Below are 22,059 nucleotides of genomic sequence, written 5' to 3' on the forward strand. Positions count from 1 at the left end.
CAAACAAATCGCGGTTAATAACGGTTACAAAGTAGATATTATAAACGCCATTTTTACCAAAAAACTTCAAAAGCAAGCCATGGACTTGATCTACCCATATTCAAGATGCGATAACGTCAGTTATAGGACATTGGCATATTTGGGTGAACCAACCAGGAATATTGCCCGTTTTTTGAAGAAAGAAGGCGTAAACGTAGCTTACAGAACGAATAATAATCTAAGGAATAATAATCTAAAGTTAATTTATTAAAAACAATAAAGACAAAACTCCGTTGTTGGATAGATCAGGAGTATATAAGCTGACTTGTGGCTCTTGTCTAAAACTGTATATTAGCCAAACTGGAAAAACATTTTCCCAAAGAATTAAAGAGCATAGAAGCAGTTTTATAAATAGAAAGACCAATTTTACATTTGCAAACCACCTATTAGCAGAAGGACATGAGTTCAATCAGGAATACGATGTGTTACATTTAGAAGAGAAGAGTTTGAAACTCAATCTTCTAGAATGAATAGATTCAGGAATTCGGGTAATTTACTGAATGATCAATTAGAATTAAATAACTCTCCGTTACTGAATATTTTTTCAAATGTGGAAAATGGAACATAAGCTCAGGTAATCAAATTCATTACAAACTTAGGTAAAAAATCAGGTACTTGAAATTCAGATACCTCAAATTGTAGAATAAGGTATATATATCATTTAATGTATAGAATTAGTTATTAAGACACGCCCGAGAAAGCCATTGTATGGCGAAACAGGTGTTGCGTTTTTGTAAAAGTATCTAGTGAAAATCACACAATAAAGTGTTTTCAGGATACGTTAGTTATGGATTTTCATCAAGTATCGGCCGATTTCATCATATACTTCACTCTTCAAAAAAATTGACCGTGGTTAACAGCAGAGTTGTGTTATTCATAATATTACAAGCTTTCAAAATAAACCGTCGTATAAGGTTGTTGTCCATTTATCGTTTCAGCAAAAATTTTTTTCCGTAGTCCCCATTAAAAAAAATTTGTAAAAAAAATAAAACTTCGCTTGGATGGCCATGACTTCAAATCTAGATGTATTTTTCAATGCTGGACAACTTCTATGGATAACATTTCCCGAGTACCTACTTTAGTCTTGTCTCAAAATCAAACATTTGAAGGCTCTCGTATATTACGTGTGTTTTACTGTATTTTGTTGTTTAGGGGATGCACAAACTTTTATCAGAAATATTACTTTGTCGAAAAACCCTTAATAAATAAGTTTCCCATATGGTGCATACTTTGAGGAAGACACTGTATATGAACGATTCATATTTTTGTGTCTATATGTCTCATTTTTCTTCTACTTTTTTCATCATCTACAATATTAGAAGCAATTTGCACATGCTTGGGAAATAATTTTACGGGAAGAAATGAGAATAACTAGCCAACTTGTATTATAAGTGAAATCATCATCGAATTGAAATCGAAAAAGTTCGCAAGATTTGTTCCACCCACATAAAAATCACCCCGTCCAACGCCACTCTGACCCAAAACTCATCGGACAAACCGAGATGAAAACGTTCAGAAAAATTCTTAGATCATCTTTTAACAATTATACACGCAGTTGAGATGCACAAAATTTGAAATTTGCTAATTAATTGTGTTTTTATTAGCGAATCATAAATGTTCCCAATTAGAATCAGCAAGGCCGGGTCTAAATTTTCTGGGCAGTATAATGTTTACGTACATAGTATATACGCTGAATCAAAAAAGAAGTAGAAATCTTTCTCCCTATTCAATTCGTTTTTGTCAATAAAGTTTTGAAATTAAAAATTAAATAATTTCAAGATCATAAATTTTACTATTCATATAATAAATACCCTTATCATCTGTAAGGCAGCGTATCTGAATGTAAAAATAAAGTTTTTGACTGAAAATTCTGACATGGTATACATGGTGAGTCACGAGTAACGAGACGCTCCTTGGAAGCTAGACGAAACATATTTTAAATGATTTTTCATGACACGAATATGCAGATCACTCTCAGCCGAACAATATTTTCACTTTTCACATATACAGGGTGCACCAACAAATGTATCATATCAAAGTTATTCTGGAAGTCTACGATACATTCTAAGAGGGCTTTCTTCAAGGTTATATCCATACCCAAATGCAGTCGATTCCGATCTTTAACATCTCTGTACCTTGAAAAATCTATTTCACACATACTGAATCAGTCGTAAAAAATAAGTTTCTGCAATTTGGTTCAGGAGTCCTTTCTCAAGATATTCACGTATCATCTAGACACGTGTTTCGAAACACGTGTCGAGGTGTTAAAAATAACGATTTGGTGTTGGGAAAAAACTCCAGTAATATTCATTACTACACCAATAGTTCCAAACAGTGCATCATAAATCAATATCTTTGTTTATTGAGGTTGAATTAAGTCCTATATATTCGGACTTCATAATGGAGGTCGTTTCTCTATAGAGCCTTACTATAAATTCATATAATTTTCTATAATACACCTTTTGAAAAATCAAAAGTTGTCAGATAACTGATGATTTTGTTTGTTACTTAATTATCACAGATAAATGATCAAAATGACCGCCATATTTTTGTAGGCACAATATCTGCGGAGTTTTTTCCACATAACACCATGAAAAGGAATCTATGCTGTTTAAATTTGGTGATTATGCTGGTTAGTTGTGAATGCTACCTACACCAATCTATCTATTGGGAAATTCCTTATTCAAGTATCTCCTTACGGATTTTGGGAAATGAGTATCAGGTTTTTCTGAAGTGACCTCGAACTATGCGAACTACTCCCACATATACACGTATGCATCTAAAACCAGTGAAAGTGTAGGGGCTGCAGTGATCACAGAACTACAGCTACAGTTATCGACTACCAACAGAAACTAGTATATATACGGGAGAACTATTCGCCATAGCCAAAGCTCTTGCACACTGCAGGAAACATGAGGAAGATACCGTTGTCTTCACCGATTCACTGAGTGCTATACAAGGTATACAAAAACTATATCCCAGAAATACCCTCCTAATGTGTATTAAACTAGAACTGGGAAAACTAACTGAAATGGAAAAACGTAGCAGAGTTGTTTGGGTTCCTTCGCACGTTAGAATAGTTGGCAACGAAGCTGCGGACACATTAGCTATAGAGATTAGCTCAAACCCACACAGTCTATCAACTCGCTGTGTACCACATGAAGATATGATCCATAAAATCCGACAACTAACAATAAATACATAAAGGGAAAGATAGAAAGATCTGGAGAATAACAAGCTCAAAACAATCAATCCTAGCCTAAACTTCCAAAATTACCTATCACTCTCTCGAAAACATCAGACAATTCTAACCCGTCTCAGGATTGGCCACACAAGGTATACCCACCAAGATGTACTGAAGAAAGAAAACCCCAAAAGATGTATTTCCTGTGATGAAAAATTAGATGTGAAACACATCATCAAGGTGTGTCGTTACTACAGAGAGGAGAGACTGTCAACACGACTACCTGAAGAACTCAGTGATGCCTTGAATCCAGATAAATTTGAGATTTTTTTAAAGTATCTGATATCTATAAATATTGTACATCTAATATGATTATGATGTGATTCAAATTGTACTACACCGCTAATAACCTTGGTAGTTGATGCGGTTATATTAAATAAAAAAAAAGCAAGAGCATCATCAATTGTAACCATATTATGTCATGTGTCATGTTCGAGGTTATTCCAAAAGTCATGTTAAAATTCTACAAAAATTTAATTCCATTCAGATTATGTTCGAAATAATAGTACGAGAACATTAATTCCCCATCGGTTTTAATGATAATGGGCATGATAGCCTTTCCTATTTTCTGAGTCATATGATTCTATTATTATGAAATGCATTCATCTGTGAATTGGACATAGTGAAAACATAATCCACTACTCCTGCTCGTTCTTTTGCCCAAAAACAAGTCAATTCGAGGTTGAAAATCTTGTCCATACAAATTATAGGATGCGATAGGAATAATATTTACCAATATTTCATGAAATTAATCTGTAGCTAACGTGTGGATTATCTGCTACAGTCTCCAAGGCATGTATTTATTGTCTTCATTTTCAGTTACTCAGTGACTTGTCTTTTGATTCATGGAAATAACAGAACCAGGTTTTCGAAATGTTGTTACTCAGAAACAACTTTAGCTATAGGAATAACATATATCATTTGAAAGAAAATGAAGTTCCAATGTATTGGGTGTTCCATTAAAAAATTTATGATCATAACTTTGTAAAATTGAGCAGTTATCTGTGAACTCATTATCTTCTCAGATTTCTGAACCTATAAATATATTTTCTCATGTCTCATTGGGGTTTTTCAAAGATACTGATACATATCTCAGAATCGACTAAATTCAAAAATGGAAATGAAAAAAAGATGTGGTCCTTACGAGAACAACATAACTTTGATATACTACATTTTTCAGAAACACCTTGTATATTTGATCTTTCAGCGGCTGTCTCGTTACTCGTTATCAGAATAGATTCATGGAATGTTCTACTAATATTCTTTGAAAGACATTTTTTGTGGAGAAATCAATGTTTCTTACTGTTCTATTTTGGTGTATAACCTCACACGATATGAAAAATGAACACAGCTAAATCAATAGAGAATCTGCGGAAGTGTAATAAAAGGAAAATTGGAAAGTTCCTCCAGAATATATGACATCTGGACATCTACCGAAGAGTCCAATCATTCAGTAACATGTCGTATTCATAAATTTTGCCTACAAACTAGATAATCAATAAAAACAATCCTATATTTAACTTTCGTTTGACGGTCGAAGTTTCGGAAAGTAACCCTTTTCCGTTTTCAAAACTCAAAATTCTGACTGATCACCAGACGATTTTGAAATATGCTTCGCTATCCCCGATCCTGTTGTCTGACTTCTCTTTATATATTCACGATTTTTTACCACTTCTTGGTGTCTTGAGGTTTCTCCTTTGAAACATTTTCCACAGGAACAATGTATATGTTCAATGAATACACTTTTTTGTTTTGAAACCCGTATTTTCGCTGGAAATTGCTATTATTAAAAAGTTTTGAAGGAAAACGCGTATCCGGAACGGTTTGTAGAAAGAGCTCTCAATGAAGTTGGTGGAAGCAATAAACATCGTATACAGATAGCACAATCATCACAAACCCAACACACATATCTCACAACTGGCGTCATATCTTATGTTCACGACTTGTCTGAAAAATTGTGACGAATCCTTACAGATATGATGTCAGAATAACTTTCAGAACTACCAAAACATTGGCATCTCTTTTGACACAAAGTTAATCCGAAATTACTGTTGAGAAAAATACGTTGTTCCTGTGGGAAAAATTACATAGGTGAAACTTTAAGAATTCTGGATTTGAGAAAAAATGAACATCGTGAATATAAGTATAAAGAGAAAACAGTGTTAAGAGGATTGGGAGTTGCAAAGCATGTTCTGAAATCATCTGGCAATCACTCGATAAAATGGGGAGAAATAAAAATTGTCAAATAAAACAATGAAAAAAATAAGAAAATTCAAAGATCCAATCAGCATGTAATAAGTATATTTCAAATAGCTATGTGGAAACTGATCTTACCCGGTTGCCATTGCTAAGGTGACAGGTTGAAAAACGGAAATATGAACCTAAACTGAATTTTCAAAAAACATCTTGTATTCATGTAGACTATCGCATATGACGTCTGGAAAATACATTTCTTCGGCGTGTGACGAAGGAAATGTAGCTATTTACATCTGAGGCGTTGTTTTCAAGTGAATTTTAAGTTTTGAGAACCGTAAAGGATTATTTTACGAAACGTCAACAATCTGAAGCTGAGTAGATATAGATTTTTTTGATCAATTATTCAATTTTTAGGCAAAATTTATGAATGCAACGAATTTCCGACTAATTGGACTCTTCAGTGTTTTATATTATGTAGTAACTTTTCGGATTGAACGTTTCCGTTTGCCCCTCATTACACTTTAGCTTATTTTCTACTGATTCAGCGTTATTTATTTTTCAGATTGTGGAAGAGTACATACACAAAAATAATAAAGAATGTATCACTATCTTTAAGTAGGATGTTCACACATGATTTTTTCCACAAAATCAGCAAGTTTTCCGTTCATCACGTATCGAAAGGTAATTAGTTAGCAAGCTGTTTTCAATCGTAGCAAAGCTTGAAATTCATCTGATTATAAAAAATATATATGAAATATAATTTTTTACATCTAACCAGATGCTGATTTTTTTCCTTTTTTATTATAAACAATATGGTTATGGTGCACTGCAGGTTTGTTCTACACTGCAGTTTTGAACTTCGCCTTTTGTTTGTTATATCCTATTTCACCCAATAAAGACCATTATTATTATCATTATAAGAGGTCTTTGTAAAAGCACTTTTGATTTACAACCATTTTCAGCCATTTTCATGAAGTTTGAAACAACAGAGAAATCAACCATTTTGGATTTACTAAAAGAGTATTGTAACCTTCAACGGTATATAATTATGGAGGGGGTTATTTCTGTCTTTACTCCATTTTTATTTTCCCTTGCTACCTGTTTTCGTAAGTGGTTTCGAAAGTTTGAAGAGAATTTGAAGTTTCTACAAACTTCAGAACGGAAAAACGTGCTCAAGACATTAACAAAGTATATTCTCATTTTTTATGACTTTCAAATTGAATTTCAGTCTGATGTACTTCAAGCAATTGGAAATCATTTCCATTAATAACCGAAGAAAACCACTTTCTTTTATAGTTATGATAATTTCATCTGTTACTTTTTAGTAATTTGAAACTTCTAGTGGTAATGTTTGGAAAAATAAATTGTATAGCACTCAACGCGGGAAAATTAAATAATTGCATGGAAAAAAATCAGTAATCAACACCTCCCTCCGCTTCATGGTTGGTACCATGAAATCAAAAAATTGTCACGCAAGATTTCACCCACCCACGTCAAAATCACCTCGTCCCACGCCGCTCTGACCCAAAATTCACACTGAAATCGGAGAAACCAAGATAAAAACGTTCAAAAACTCACCATTGCATCGTCGTCGTGGATTTCTTCTTTCTTGGTGTCACATAGCGGCTGGACGCCGGTCACAGAAGAACTGCTGGGTCGAACGACCCATGAGTCAGATCGGTGGTCGTCGGTAGGCAACCGAATGTACCTTACATGGCCATGGTACCATATACGGGTACTTCGTATGAAGCGTGGATTAGCTCGGTCAAAACGGAGGAGTTTTGCGGCGTAGATGCCGGCGGCAAGGGTTTCCGATGATGAAATTTTCAGCGGTTTCAATCTGTTGTACTCCAACCCATTTGTGGAGCATGTAGCTTTCCTGAACAGATCAGAAAACGTTTTGATAAAATTATGTGATCTATCAAAACATTTTTTAAGCAACACTTTACTATGAGATTTTCAGTTATAGTCAAATCAACGAAACATTCTCCTTATTAGTCCTGAGAAACAGTTCCAATCTTTATTTTTTTGTTTAGCTTTTGTATTATTTCAAATCGGAAATATCTTGAAATGAAGACAGCATTATTTAGGTATTACTTGATCCACAATTTTAAAAATAAATGAATATGGATCAGAGAATCTGCTTGAGTGTAATAAAGGGCAAAATGAAAAGTTCATTCTTAATAGGTACTGCGTAATATAAACTTTCAAAGAGCCCATAAATGAACTTAACAATTGAAAAAATTAAATTTTCAATACTCAAATTTTTAAGCTCGACTGACTTTTCAGAAAAAAGTCCTTTTCAGTTTTGAAAACGTGCAAAAAGATTCGAATATGCCCATTTTGAGTGTATTTGTGTTGACAATTGTCAAAAGAATAGAATATCAATATGTCGTATTCAATTGAAAAAAAAATGTTTCCTTCATCTCCTGAAGACGTCGAAAAGAGTATTGCCGTTCTGATGTTCGGAAAAGTGCTTGTTTTGGATTCATTCTACGCCAGTGGTTCCAAGTTAATATTTTGTTGCTTTTTCATGCTTTGGAAAAATCTAATATTAGAATACAGAATTTGTTATTATCAGCAGATATGTGCAGATCGTCCACAACTACTCTGATTTGATCGTTAGTTAGGGAAGCCACAGATTACGCTGTAGACGACCCCTCTCGATATAGAAGGCCCCGACACTCTGTCGAATGAGGCCCTCATGTCCCCCGTTAAAGGATGAATAACTTTTCATCCATCCCACCCCAGCCAGGTAGGGGTATCCCGTGAAGGGCGGCACTGATGTCTAACTACTTCATGCCGTCATCCATCAGCCATGTACCCATTGGTCCCTCTCAAGGCCAATGATCAGCCAAAAGGGTAGGGGAGCTGGTCTCCAAACCTGAATGAAATTAAGATGGATTTCGTCTACTGTGATTTGATCTGAATTGTTTGTTTGAAATGTAAATATTTGGTTGAGTAATTCATTTACAGATAAAAAGTTGATAATTCCATCATCAGGTTTGGACTCGAAAAGTTAGTATACCTACTTCCAAATAAGTTTTTCAATATTTTCGACGTCCATACAGATAATTTGTCCATATCAACTTACTTCTTTTCAAACGTAAGTTGAGGTAAGCTTTTTTTCTCGAGGTTGACTGTTCGATTCTAGAGATCCCTATGTTATTTATAATGTCGAACCTTGTCTTTTGAACCTGGAAAGTGCCTTATCTATTCAGTTCGAACATAAACTTTAAATTACCTGTGAGCCAAGGTCATTTTCTCTTCGAACTTTTCACAGTTCTCATTGGCGAGTGTTTTTTGAAGAAATAGGCTATGAGATTGTTGAGTAAATTAGCTTTCTCATCATTATTTTTGATAGTGTATACGGTGAGATACCATCGCAACGGCTTAGGCAGCATGAAGTTGCTTTCGGGTCGGTCGGTAGCGGGGCGGTTCGACATGGGTGCTTTGTTCATTCAGTAAATCGGCCGATGTGTGAGTCGATGGTTCAAGCCCCAGGCTGAACCCTCAATTTTCACTTGCTATCGGCCAACCCGTATTAGGGTTGGGAATCACAAGTTGAAAGGTAAAACCTCTTCAGTCCTTAGCTCGCACAAGTTTCGACTTCTGAAGGTTGTCGTTGGTAGGGGTGCGATAGCTGGGTAACGGAAAAAACATATTTTAAACATATTTGAACGGCACATAACGTTTCGTTGTCGTGCCGCTGTTTCCGGTTTCAAGGGTGGGAATATAAAGAAAAATTGCATGATGGCGGTCCTAGGGTTAAATACTCCGGAGGTAAAATAGCTCCCCAATCGGATCTCCGGGTGGGGCTGATTCGAGGGCATCATCCAGCAGAAATTATTCGAAAACCACTATTTCTGACAGTCAGCAGTGTCTTCCTGACATCAGTCCACAGGAAAATAGCATGGTAACTGCAGTTGCTAAGGGGTCCACTAACAACTTTAAAATCGATTTCTGCAGCATCAGAGGACTCAACTCAAGTTAGTGCACCAACATCTGCAAACAAATGTTCTATGTGGGGACTTCAATGTAAATACTGGTATTCACAATAATGAGCATACTAAGTTATTGAATGTATTATCTACTCATAATGTTAATAATCTTATCAAATGGCCAACTAGGGTGACGAGAGACACTGCTACAACTATAGATAATATTTTTGTAAATTTTTCCAATCCTGGTTTATCATGCGTATTTGACAACACTTTATTAGATCATCGGACTATTTTTGTGGAAATTGACTGCGACTTCGCTGCCGTTTCGAATTTTTATCGGGCAAGACATTTTACTGATAGTTCAATAAATAATGTCATTCACGGCCTTATGACTGAAGACTGGGATCAATTGTATGGTATTTTGGATACAAATGAAGCTTTCACTTACTTTATAAATATTTTTAACTTTCACTTTAATGTATATTTCTCGTTAATAACTAGACAATCTGCGAAAAGATATACTAAGTGGATAAATAATGATGTAAGACAATCTTCTACTAATTTAAAAAACTTACATGCGTTATCATTTCCTGAACTCCGTCAATATTATAAAGATCAAAAAAAGGATCATATAAACCTGTTAAAGGCAACCCGTAAGAAACATTATCAATATCTAATTGAAACATCTGATAATCCCACAAAAACCGTTTGGAAAGTAATAAATTACTTTTCAAAAATATATCATTACTAACTAATGAAAATAACCTACTAAAGTCTATCCAAATCCAACATAGAGTAAAACAAAACAAAACCGAAGCGTGATGTTCACATGATCGCCCACTGTCAGATGGAAAGGGCAGTGTTCATTGGTAAATTCGCCTTCTTGGTACGAGTTCGGTACCAGCACAGGGTTGTAATCAGTCGTTTGCGTGTTTGTGTGGCGTGCGTTATAGTATATTGTTTAAAATTGTTTTCCAAGATGCCCAGTACAGACAGTACTGATGACACTGTGAGCTATCCTCAGAGTCCAGCCAGGAAACGATCCAAAAAAAGACATTTGAGTGTTGAGATGAAAGAAGTGATTTTAAATGTGTTCAAGAAAGATATGGAAGAAATTGAGACATCGACTGTAGACGAAGTCGTATCGAAAGTTCCCGATAAAATTGGAGTGTGTTGCGCTTTGATTTACAATGTTTTACGGGAATATAAACAAAATCATACATTTTTCAAAGTGAATACAAACAGAATCGTGAAACCATTATAAAATCAATAGATGATGCTGATAAATAAACATGCAATCAGGAGGAAAGTGCATGATTACTTTTTCAGAAATGAAATACCCACGATAGACAAAGTACTCACAGAAATAAATGAAGATGTTTTATTGCCAAGTTTTGAGCGGTCAACATTCCATGAAGTATTGAAACATTTGAATTTTGTATGGAAAAAACGAGGGCGCAATAGTTTATTATTGGATAGAGAGGAAATTGTGTTATGGAGGAGAGAGTATTTGATCAAAATTAAATATTATAGGGAACAACAGAGAACAATTTATTGTATGAATAAAACCTGGGTTAATGCTGGTCATACTACCCCTAAAGTATAGGTCGATGAAACTGTGACCTCATCTAGGAGGGCCTTTCTAGATGGACTATCCACCGGATTAACAAATCCATCAGGTAAACTTATATTCATATTAAGACCTGCCTCAATCTCAATATATAAAAAGTAACCCTCGTATTTGTTTTATTTACTTACATAATTTCAGAAAAAGGAAAACGGCTTATTATTTGTCACATCGGCAATGAGAATGGGGTTGCTGAAGGGCTGTGGTGTTTCGAGTCGAAAACAACTGGAGATTATCACGAAGAAAATAACGGTGAATCTTTCGAACAGTGGTTTTCCAAAGTTCTACCCCATCTGGAGGATAATGCTGTGATTTTAATGGACAATGCACCTTATCATTCGCGACGGTTAGAGAAGATTCCGACATCGTCTTCAAAGAAGGTTGAAATCCAAAATTGGCTGCGATCAAAGAATATTAGCTTTGAAGACTCAATGCTAAGAGTACAGCTACTAAAAATTGTCAAGGAGCGCAAGCTTGAATATCAAAAATATATAGTCAATGAGATGGCAGCAGGCCAAAACAAAATTGTCCTTCGCCTGCCTCCATACCACTGCGAGCTCAATCCCATCGAGTTGATATGGGCGGATGTGAAGAATTTAGTGGCTCAGTATAACACCACGTTCAAATTTGCAGATCTCAATTTTTTTTTTGATGAGGCTTTGAAAAGAGTCACAGCGGAGAAATGGGAGAAGTGTGTTCGGCATGTGATATCGGAAGTCGAGACAAAGATGTGGAAACTTGATAACATAATAGAGGCACAAATCGAGCCACTGATAATTCAGATAGATTGGTGAGGATGACACTACTGATGAAGAGACAAATTCATCTAGTTGAATAATGTTGATTAATATTCCTTTTGATTTTACATAAAATAAAAATTATCAATAAAGAAATAAATAGGTCTCTATTTTTTTATATTACACATATTATCTGCATTTTTTCCGTTTAACTACAAAACTTGTGCATTTCACTCGTTATTATAAAAAAGTTTTCCTAAGTATGATATAGCATTTGCGATCAACAAGATGTTGTTTCTGAATACGACCCTGGCCAATTCTTGGAAACAAGGATTGCTCTACTATTTTCAAATGATATGCTGTATTATTGACGTGTCGTTTTTCATACGTGAACAGGGAAATTCAATTTAATTATTCTAGACCGGAATTAAGTGAAACTTCATTTTTATGGAGATCTGAATACACAAAACACTTGAGATAAATATAACTCTGTTGAGTTCACCATATTCAATATGTACTTGAATGGTACGGCAGAAGTGAAAATAATCAGATATTCAAATGATGATCCCATAAAATATATTTTAATCTCTTGTCACCGGTGTTTCGATTCCGTTGATATCCATGTTATTTATAATGAATTAATTCATGACTGCGGTATGCAATTTATCTCATATGGGTCAGATAATTATGAACGTATAATCTGTGGCTTCATAACGATGTGTAGAAATGTAATTAGTAAACGAAATAGATGGCAAAGCATATTCGAAAAATCATAATGTATTCGACAGAAATGCAAATTCGACGATATTGTAATATTCTAAATCACTACAACTTCATTTCTTTAGTATTATATAGTTTGTAATCTCAAAAACTCAAGATTTTCATATTCTAGAATAGCCATTTTGCTCTGAAATTTGGTAAGTTGCTATTAATTATAAACATCGATTACGAAAGTTTATGAAATTCAAAAACTAATGAAGCCGTAAATTCAGTAAAACGTTACTCCTTTCTGATTATATGAGTTGAAACACAACACACAATGATTATTGAATGTATCTAACCTCAAACCATTTAAGTTGCATACTGCTTTTATATCAATATAATGACTGGTTTTTCTAATTTTCTAGTATCTGGTGTTCCTCAGGGATCCATATTGTCTTCAACTCTTTTTTTATTGTATATCAACGAATCATTGGATATAACCAAAAATCCAATATATTGCTTTGCTGACGACAGCACACTTGTTCGTCATTACATTTGGATTCGAGGATATCGGCTGCGGATGCACATCTTCACCGGCAGCAAGAGGTTGAATATCTCATTGAGGATTTATAAGTGATTTCGAACTGTGGTGAAACTAACCAAGTTCAAGTCGATGGCCAAAAATACAGGGATCGGTTTTCCATAAAAAAATAAATGTCTTTGAACCGGATATAATAATGTCAGGTCAGACAATTCCGCTTTCTGCTTCTATGAGTTTGTTGGGGGTTGAAATGGACACCAATATGTCTTGGCACCATCATGCCGCTGGACTTGCAAAAGCTGCTTCTCAGAAGCTTGGAACACTGTTCCGAACCAGAAAACTCTACATATCTCAGCAACTTTTGATGCTATATAAAGCTCAGGTCAGACCTTCTTTGGAGTATTGTTCTCTTGTACGGAGCTCCGCCCCCAAACATACCCTGAAGCTGCTGGATTCTATCCAGAAAAGAGCTATCCACCTGCTTGGAGACACGAACATCACTTGCAACCTAGATGGTCTGGAACATTGAAGAAACGTTATAGATTTGTCTCTCTTCTATAGATACTTTCACGGAAAGTGTTCAAGTGACTTGGCTCATTTGATTCCACCAAGAGCGATACATATGTGAAATACGCGACGAACTGTGGCTGCTCATCGCTTCGAGGTTCAGCTCAGTACACCTCGGACTTCACTTTTTAAGGACTCTTCCATTTGGAGAACCGCGTTTATGTGAAATGAAATTCTTGAGAACGTTTTTCTAAATTGATTTAATCTCCAGCCATTCAAATCTAATGTGAATCACTACTTTCGCAAAGGCACCGCTCTAAGAACGTCTTAAGGATTTTTCTATAGTGTTTGTGTTTTGCTCTAAAAAAAATCATGCGCGAGCTGTACAAGAGTACCATATATGGAAAATGACAAAACAATTGAATGTAGGGAAAGTTTCTTCAATTTTATTTGTCGAAGTTGAGAATTTTCTAGGAATTCACAATATTTTGAAGCAACTGGTTGTAAAAATAAGACTATTTACATATTTAATCCAACTTAATTAATTCTGCCATAAAAAATATGGAGCCGTTCGAGTATTACGTAAGCACTATATGAGGAGAGGGGAGGGGCTCTAGATGGTGATTACGTCAGCAGTAGTTTTTCACTTTTTCACACATATGGCATCCCACACATTGTCTGTGTTTGAAACAATGTTTACGTGAGCATGGGAGGGGGGTAAGAGCTTCGCTTACTTTTGCTGACAAGGGGATGTGGGGGTAAAATAATTGTAATAAATATACTGCCGTAATACTGCTCCTATGTTAGGTTTGTCAATTCACAAATATATTAAAATAGTTTATCCATACAAATTATGCAATGAAGACAATACTCATAATCATAAAATAACAATATACACACTATATAATTTTTACACATATGTACATGCACACATATATACAAACATAAATGTACGTCAAGTTTTAACTAAATGTAAAAATTCATTAATTGCACATATCACACACAGTATTGGTCAAGACAGTTTTCACACTTTTTTTAAATTCGTTGATAAAAGTTGTTGTTAAATTCTTCGGCAGCGAGGTATACTAGAAACTTCTAGCCTATTCTGGCGACCGCGTATGAGATAGATTTCGAAAACTTCTTAGGTGTATGTTATTGTGATTTCTTGTCGAATAACTGTGAATATTGAACTATTTTCGATATTTTTATTGTTATTATGAACGTACTACGAATTCCCAGTAGAGAAAGTATTTCATTCTCTTTAAAGATTTATTTACACAATTCCCGATATCCTAGATTGAAAATCGGTCGTATAATTCTTTTTTGATTGATGAATACTCGGCTACATTCCGTTGCTTGTTCCCATGTGATAATGTCATAACTAATTGCTGAATGAGGGAGAGCATAGTAAACATTGATTAGCGATGCTTTGCTCAGGGTATACTTCAATCTGTAAATATGCTTGATTTCATTTTTTCCACACATAGTTGATTTGTTCAGACCAAGTGAATGTTCCATCAATCATAGTGCCAAGAAATTCATAGTTCAGGCTTAGAGATAGGAACTATCAAATTTTTCGACAGTAATTTCTTCACTGGCCAACCGTTTTAATGAAAATTGCATAAATTTTGTTCCCTCGAAATCAACAAATAATTGATATTGACATTACACCAAAGTACAAAATCTTTAATAAGATAGTCAGTTTTTATGGAAACTTCTTGCGAAGTATCCTCTGTAACTACTATTGAAGTATCATCTGCATATACGATCAACCTACCTCGTTTGATAAAGTTTGGCAAGTTATATTATTCCCAAATCACCGTAATATAATGGTTATTATTCGAATACCTATTAATCAATGTAATTGTTATGTGAATTCATAATCAATTTTCGCATATTGAAGTGACCCCCTAAATGAATTCATGAGTGAGGGCCGATTTGAGGATATGATTTTGCAGTAGCTGAAATCCACTTTCTCATCAGTTTCTCATTAGTCCACAAGGAAATAAACGGACTAACTGCAATTGAAAAGAGACCCAGTAGCAACTTTCAAATCAATTTTTGCAACATCAGAAGAGACGACTCAAATATTAATTTCTACATATCCAAATATTAGTGCTCGTATACTGTCACTTATCGAAAACAAACTTTGTGCTACAAAACACCACTCCGCCAATTTTGTATTTCTAGGTTACAACTTATTTTCCGACTTTGACGTTACTTTAGAATTTATTTCTTTATCTGAAGCCATCTCTCTAACCAACGAAGAAAATAACACTGCAGCTTCTGAATTTTGATGTCTTCTTTATTTTATTATAGGATCAGACTAGATTCAAGTTGCGGTTACAAACCCGAGTATAAACCTTCAAGCGACACACTATCGTTTTATTTTGCCGAAATTTACATATTTTCTGACTTCATTGTCCATTATATCGCTGTCCCGAATTTTTAAATATAACGGATATGAAACGAAGGTCTCTATTGAAATTCATTTTTCATGTTTCTGTGTCACTTTCGACTGAATTGCGAATAAGTGTTATGTGATTATTTACTTGAGTATCTAAGCGGCATAAAGTTTGGACACAGTAGAATAATACAACCAGTAGGTTTTCTTGCCACGTGATGCAACCGAGTTGCCGGGGACGTTCAACCGCTCTTAGGATGAGATTCTCATCCAACGCGTTCAGTGCTGTAATATCGAAGGATTCGACGGTACCATGGGCATCGGATTAGTTATAATGAACGGTCGGAAATTGATATTGTGTTTGTACTTTTATTATTATTATATTATAAGTAACTTACCACAAAATGTTCCTTATATTTCGTTTTTATATGAGCGCACGCCTATGGAAAAAGAAGGAAATTGGCTCCGCACTTCTTCGAGGTACATCATCCTGTACTTTGGAAGCAGTATAGCTGCGCCACCAGTGGTTTAAGTTTACTTTGTGAAGATTTGGATATTCAAGATATCACGGATCATGCTGTTTTTATCCCGAAGTATTTCCGAAATAATCATTTTGCTTCTGCGGCATCCGCGAAAGAGAAAGGAAAAATTTTGTTCTACCTAATGACGTGAGGTGGAATTCACTGGCTGATTGCTTACAAGTATTTATTGAATCGTGCTTGAAACTTCTGAATATTATAGAGGACCATAAGAATGAATTCGATACCGTAATTATTTGAAAATATATACTGCAGACTATATAGCGATGTTGATGAGGCCTATTTCTGTTGCCATTTCTGGCTTCGCAGAACTGATGTCGTACAAGAATTCAGAAATCTCAAATCAGCGTAAGAGGAGATATATTTTTCTTGAGGTTAAATACGAAACTTCATACACCGATACGAACAAGCCATCACTCCATATCATCTGTTAGCATATCTTACTGATCAACGACAATATCTATTAGCTCTAACAGGAGAAGAACAAAGTTGTGGAAGAACCCAGTGCGTTCTTTCCACTAATAATTCAAGTACTAGCAAAACCAGATATTTTTACACAGAATGTCAGTAACTGAAAAACTGCAAAAGTTTCAAATGTCTACAGATTCCAACAGAACGTCGATGCTATTCAAAAAGTACTGCTCACCATATTTGGTAATTGTTATCTGCTACAGCTTTTTCAGAATCTATTGAAAACGTGTTTTCGAAATTTGCTTTGATACATAAAAAAATTAGAAATCGCTTGAAAACCGAAAAAGCCAATAATTAAAATTGACTTTTATTTTTTACTTTTTATTATTTATTCATGTAGGTTATATTTTGAACTGTTGTGGACTGTGTTTTCTTAAATTTAATTTATACCTAAATATTTACGTTGAACTAATGAATATTAGTTATGTTTTCACACTTACATAACATATGTTTAAAATAAACCATTTTTCTCTTTTTGAATTTTGATGAGTTATTTCAGTTATTTACTTTGGCGATGTGATTTTGAAAGCGATTCATAATTTGATTTAAATGACGATTTAAATTGAAAAAACCTATACTCGGTTACTCTTCAAAAATTATACAGCGGAGATGGAAGAGTTTGTCAACCTTTCTGTTAATTTTACACAGATTCAATACAGGAGACCTGTTCTATCGATTAAAATCGTTTTTTCTGTTTCATATACATTCTCAGATTCAGATTTTGAAACTGAGTTTTCAACATATAGATAAATATTTTTGAAGTTATTCAATAGACTCGAGCTATTTGCTTAGCAAAATTTCGAAAATTATAAATTTGTACACATTGTGAGTGAACTTTGTGAAAATAATACCTGAGAAATCTTGAAATTTGTATACACATGAATCATACTGAATTATTATTAGATTTGTTTTTCCAAGCAAAATGTTTCCTTCCTCTTTATTCACAACCTAATTTTGCACGTGGTAATAAGGAAAAAATACAGTAGAAATAATAAAATCTGGTGCAAACAGTGAAAATATACACTTTCAAGTATTGCGGTAGTCACATTTATATTCATATCACAATTCGTATGCAAACATATTATTCTGCATAATTTGGACATGGCCGCTTCAGTGGATAAAATCATTTCATATTGATGTCAGTGAAAACTTTTTTCGGAACAAAGTGCGACTCGCACGGTAGTAGAGCATAAATGCCTACTTATTTTCAGTGTCGCATTCACTCAAAAGTATGTTCACAACTATCAATTTTTATTAAAAAATGTGTAGATATCCATCTATTTTGAGACAACACAAAACAAATAGGCAAATCTTAACCTTGAAAGTGATTCATTACGTAAAACAAAACCAACACAATTGCAACCTTTCCTCATCACGCGTGTTTTATCGGTGTATGAGGTGCCTGAATTTATTTTCACGCGCGATTGTTGATAACTCCTGAGATAATAAGTTGAATTATATGATATAAAGGGCATGGAATGTTCACGGTATCAATCGTATATAATTCGATAAAGAATACTATTCTGTCCATTTGAATATTTTTTCAATTTTGAAATGTTATTATTTTCTGGACATTGTTCATGAATGGCTGTGGGCTATTTAAACATAATATTTGTTTTTTAAAAACGTAGGGTCACTTGAGTAAGTTTGTGTCAACTGATTCTTACTATCGTTCTTTAAAAATGAATAAATCTGTCTCGAGGCAAATCTTAACCTTGAAAGTGATTCATTACGTAAAACAAAACCAACACAATTGCAACCTTTCCTCATCACGCGTGTTTTATCGGTGTATGAGGTGCCTGAATTTATTTTCACGCGCGATTATTGATAACTCCTGAGATAATAAGTTGAATTATATGATATAAAGGGCATGGAATGTTCACGGTATCAATCGTATATAATTCGATAAAGAATACTATTCTGTCCATTTGAATATTTTTTCAATTTTGAAATGTTATTATTTTCTGGACATAGTTCATGAATGGCTGTGGGCTATTTAAAAATAATATTTGTTTTTTAAAAACGTAGGGTCACTTGAGTAAGTTTGTGTCAACTGATTCTTACTATCATTCTTTAAAAATGAATAAATCTGTCTCGAAACTTTTTTATAGTTTTTAGAGGTGAATATTGTGACTCAGATCTTTATAAAAAACTATAACTCAAAGTCAAGTCTATCCAATTTCGAAGGACGATAGTGACCATTATGTGACATCTACCTATTTTTGTGTAACTATTTAAAATATTGTCTTTTTATTGAAAAACAAATATTTGGGTGTTACAAAATAGTTGAAATTTTTAGCAAATTCACTGAAAACAATAAAAACAAAACCTCAGTGTTGGATAGATCGAGAGTATAAGTTAACTTGTGGTTCTTGTCCCAAAATTTATATCGGTCAAACTGGAAGAACTTTTTAAAAAATAATGAAAGAACACAAAGGTACAGTCCGTCAAATGTAGGAAGCGACTTGTAACATATAACCACCTGCATGGGGACGCATGGGGATAGAAAAAGATGAGATCTACCGTGCGACTTGGTGCGCCTATTTGGGTTTTAGAGTGGCCTGGGAGTACAGTTCCCGTCGCAAGTAGCAATAAGGGTTGATGGTTTTTTCAATTGATAGTCAATTATTAATTTGGTATGATAATGCGGTATTTACGTAATTAAATTTAAATGAGTTTGTTTTTAGCAGTCTGTGTAATGGGTTCATCAAAGAAAGGTAGAAATACTTACTCTGAAAGTATAATTTATTTGGGTTGATGATTGAATTTCATATTGTTAATTTTTTGGGAAACATTATATTTATTAAGATGAATGAATCCAAACAAAAATATAATTAATGGTATGATCAAAAAATTACAAAAGTTCAACTTCAGACAGATCGGAATCGTTTGTAGAGTTATCACTATCCTCACTGGTACCATCATTGTCACTATCACCTTGAACATTTACAATAATTTTGTCTATTGTGGAATCAAGAGCAAGTTCCTTCAAAGCATAAAATTCTTCGAAACGTTTAGCGTCTCCGCAACGTGTTTTCCACTGTTCTTTCAACGAATTTGAAATTGGAGTGCACATTTCAATCAGCTAAATATTGTTTCAGTGATGTTCATACTGACTCTATTGGGTTCAAATCTGAATGATGAGGAAGCAATCTGAGTACAGAATGTCCATGATTTTTCATAATCCTATCAATTTCATACAACTTGAATCGTGGTTATTGGATTTTAATAATGGAATAGATATCAATTTGTAGTATATTATTCGTGGAATGAATGTTCCGTCGTCTTAACCATTCTCTCATCTCATGTTTCCTCGAGGATATGTTTGAGCACTTTTCATACTGAACATTGTGGCATGGGGCATTGTCTATAACCAAAACGCTTTTTTCTGGAAGATTGAGAGTCAACATTTCTTGTAACCACTTTTTCTAATTATCGTAATTCATTTCTCTATGATATTCTCTCTGGATTTGAATTTTAGTAATGAATTTTTCACAAATCCATTTTCTTCTCCTGCTTTCACAATTATGATTATCTGCTTTTTTGTTTCATCCATATAAATTATTGTTAGACATTCTTCAAGGTATTTCTTCATGTCTCTGTGAACATTTTTTCGCAACTGCTGAACAGCCGGTTTCTCCATGAGCAATTTTTATTATTTTTTTGTTTTCCGTCTTCTGAAACCCATTTCTCTCATTACTTTCCTCAGAGACTCATGATATTCCTTGTAAACATTTTTGCCAACGAATTTGTTATGTATGCGGCGTAGGTGGGAATTTGTTTTTCAGTAATGTAGTTATTGTTTATATATCGGCGAAGAAGCCCCTTGTCGAAATAATCAAAATCCGATTTTGCTGTCTTATTTTATTAGGCGTTGAAAAAAAAACCACCCACTATTTTAAATTGTTTTTATTTCACGAGCTATTTTTAACGCCACCCAAACTCACATCCGTCGCTTTTACACAACACCCTTGAACGTTTTTCAAGTCCATGCTTATGGCATTATCAGGTGGCAGGTACATTAACAGTCACTTCTCTTGCTTGAACACACAAAACTTTTCGATTATATTTTGATTCGAATGCCATTATCTTAGAGCACAGACTCTTGTCATAGTAAAAATCAACCAGGAAGTCCACTCCCAATAATTCAATTCATAAATTCCCAAAGTTCTCTGTGACCTCGAAACGAAGTGCGGAGCCAATTTTGTTCTTTTACCATAGGCGTGCGCTCATATAACAACGAAATTTAAGGATATTATAGAAGATTTGGTGGTAAGTTACTTATAACCAACTATAAAAACTATAAACAATAATAACAGCGAACAAACTAAACAAATACGTATTTCCGACCGTTTATTATAACTGATCCGATGCCCGTGGTACCGTCGAATCCTTCGATATTACAGCAATAAACTCGTTGGATGAGAATCTCATCCTAAGAACGGTTGAAGGTTCCAGACAACTCGGGTGGATCACGTGGTAAGAGAGCCTACTGGTTGTATTATTCTACTGTGCTCCTGTCGCGTACTATACTTCACCAAAATGGACACTACAAGATTGTCGTTGAAACTGAGCTCCGTCTCGTTTTCAAGGGCTTTCTACCACGCGAATCTTAGGGGAGTTCCTAAGCCGAGGCTTTGAAGTCGCCTCCTAGAAGTCCAATTCGATATTTGCAAGCCATTTTTTAACAGAGGTGCACGAGTATATTCATGAAAGGCACGGAACTCAATTTTTTGGAAAGTTTACAAATCATTGGATGTGAAAATTCGAAATATTTGATTAATGCTTAAACATATTTGAGTAATTTCTTCTCTATTGAATTTATGTTCCACGATGAGATTGGTGATCAGGGTAGATCTCAATTAAGGCAATACTTGATGAAAATCTATAACGTATTCAAGGAACATTTCAATGTGAGATTTTAAATGTACAGTTCACAAAATAAAATAAGGTATTTCATTTCACAATAGATTCCTCAGACGAATTAATACTATCATTTACAGATTGATCAATGAACAACACAGTGTTACTTGAATTCTTTTGTTTGTTTGAAAGTGGTTGACAGTGTTTCATGGTGAATTTTACCAGTTCGGATTTCTATTGTTTAA

At 34.4% G+C, this 22,059-nt stretch overlaps 1 protein-coding gene and 1 long non-coding RNA gene across 3 annotated transcripts in view; one reads left to right on the plus strand and one right to left on the minus strand.

The window, feature by feature from the left end:
- Nucleotides 1-7,206, minus strand: part of LOC141483041 (uncharacterized) — a 71,625-nt gene extending 64,419 nt beyond the window's left edge. Inside the window, exon 1 of the long non-coding RNA XR_012465870.1 lies at nt 7,058-7,206. This is a non-coding gene — a long non-coding RNA (uncharacterized lncRNA). The remainder of the gene's footprint in view (nt 1-7,057) is intronic.
- The window catches only part of bs (serum response factor blistered), a 326,459-nt gene that overhangs the window by 198,126 nt on the left and 106,274 nt on the right, over nt 1-22,059 (plus strand). The gene's annotated exons all lie outside the window — the stretch shown is intronic.

Source organism: Leptinotarsa decemlineata, unplaced genomic scaffold, assembly GCF_025532065.1.
Source record: "Leptinotarsa decemlineata unplaced genomic scaffold, Ldec_3_MD MMD2_tig00002159_RagTag_RagTag, whole genome shotgun sequence".
NCBI lineage: Eukaryota > Metazoa > Arthropoda > Insecta > Coleoptera > Chrysomelidae > Leptinotarsa > Leptinotarsa decemlineata.